The sequence below is a fragment of the Geospiza fortis genome, unplaced genomic scaffold (genome assembly GCF_000277835.1).
Source record: "Geospiza fortis unplaced genomic scaffold, GeoFor_1.0 scaffold95, whole genome shotgun sequence".
Lineage (NCBI taxonomy): Eukaryota > Metazoa > Chordata > Aves > Passeriformes > Thraupidae > Geospiza > Geospiza fortis.
In genome coordinates this window covers 411,924-413,591 of record NW_005054333.1, presented here as the reverse complement: position 1 = coordinate 413,591, position 1,668 = coordinate 411,924, and positions in this window count along the sequence as shown.

Below are 1,668 nucleotides of genomic sequence, written 5' to 3'. Positions count from 1 at the left end.
ATTTATGGCCTTGCAGACTTATCAAGCAACAACTTGACTCCCCTTGTCTCTTTGGCCTTTTGTGATGACCAAAATTGAAAAATACATTTATATGTTTAAATGTATATGTGGGTTTGCTTCTCCTGCCTGTCTGTACTAGAACTAAGAATGCATTCCATTCTCTTTCACTGCATCCCTACTTAAATGGTGTTTGGTCAGGCCATGGAAAAAAATGCAAACTGAAACACAATTGCAGCACCGCAGGCTACAACATAGGCAAGCCTTTTGTCAGGTTTCAAAGCTTTGGATTTATCTTAACAACCTCTGTTGCTGAGCACTTTGGCAGAAGTGAAAACCTGATCATGCTTTTCAGAGTTTTCCAGGTATTTGAAATAGGATTTTCTTTATTTCACTAGTGAGTACGTGTACCATCAAACCCAAGTAGCCAGAAAGGCCAAATGGAAAATTATAAATAGAAATTAATTTTGTGACTCTGCCTATATTGAACTGGAAGATATGAGAATAATAATGAAAATTAAAAATTGCTGGTATTAAAAATTGTATACTTTAAGGACAAGGCTGACATGAATTTGAAGATTATCAGGTAGCAAGAAACTGATAGTACTTTGAGATCTTGAATACTTCCAAAGTACTGTACAGGCAGTCTCTCAGATCATGTGCTGCTTCTGAAAACTGACCTGGCAGCTCTATATCAACTAGTTTGTGAAAGGCTGCCAGTACAAGAGCAAATAGACAGATTCATGATTTCAGCAAAATACTGCTGCATTCTCCAGAGCCAAGGTGAGGTTACCATAGGTAGGCTTTATATTGTGCTAGACACCCTGTGTATCAGCATTTTCTGAGGGTTTTTTGTGTTTCTTATCTGTTGTAAATAAAGACCATTTTTTCTCTTTTGTAACCTCTCTGTGATGCTTATGCTAAAAAGTGGGAATCAAAGTCTTCTAACCATCCGGAGAAAGTGAGAATCCTAAATAAACAGGAATAGCAAAAAATACAAATAACAGTACTGTAAAATAGCAGGAACCCAACAGGCTTCCTCTGCACAGTGACTTGGTAGATTAGGGAGTGTACTCCCATTTCTTTTCTCTAGGGTCTTTTAATCCTGAAAGAACATGGGGAAGTTTTTCCATTGCTGCTACAGTGAGTGAAATGACTGTACTATGGAGAGTTGACTGGCAGCATTTAAAGAGCCATGGTACCAGTCTGAGCAGGTTACTCATCTGAATGTGGAATGCCACTTCTTTCTTACTATTGTTCCATATTTATTTATTGGAATTTACACAATAGACCTTCTGGGCTAGGATATGTATTAATTCTATCTTTGGCTGGCAGAAAAAAATATTACAGGAATTTTTCAGGGAAGAATGTTGAAAGAATGTTATAGGATGTACTAACAATCACAGAAAAATGCCTATTCCTTAAATGAAATACCCTAACCATGCAAATAATGTCTGAGGCCACAAAACTGGTGGAGAATTATCCAAGTCCTAGTCTCACTCTCCAGTGAGCATCTCCAGAAGCATTTGCTATCTATCAAGGGTGTTTCTTCTCCTTGCAGCAAAGAGCCTGTGCTTTACCCTGCAATATCGTTACTCATAAAACAGGGTTCCTGTGAGCTGAGATGCCTGGGATCCTTCTCAGGTGCTGGAGCCGAAATGTGTCTGAGGC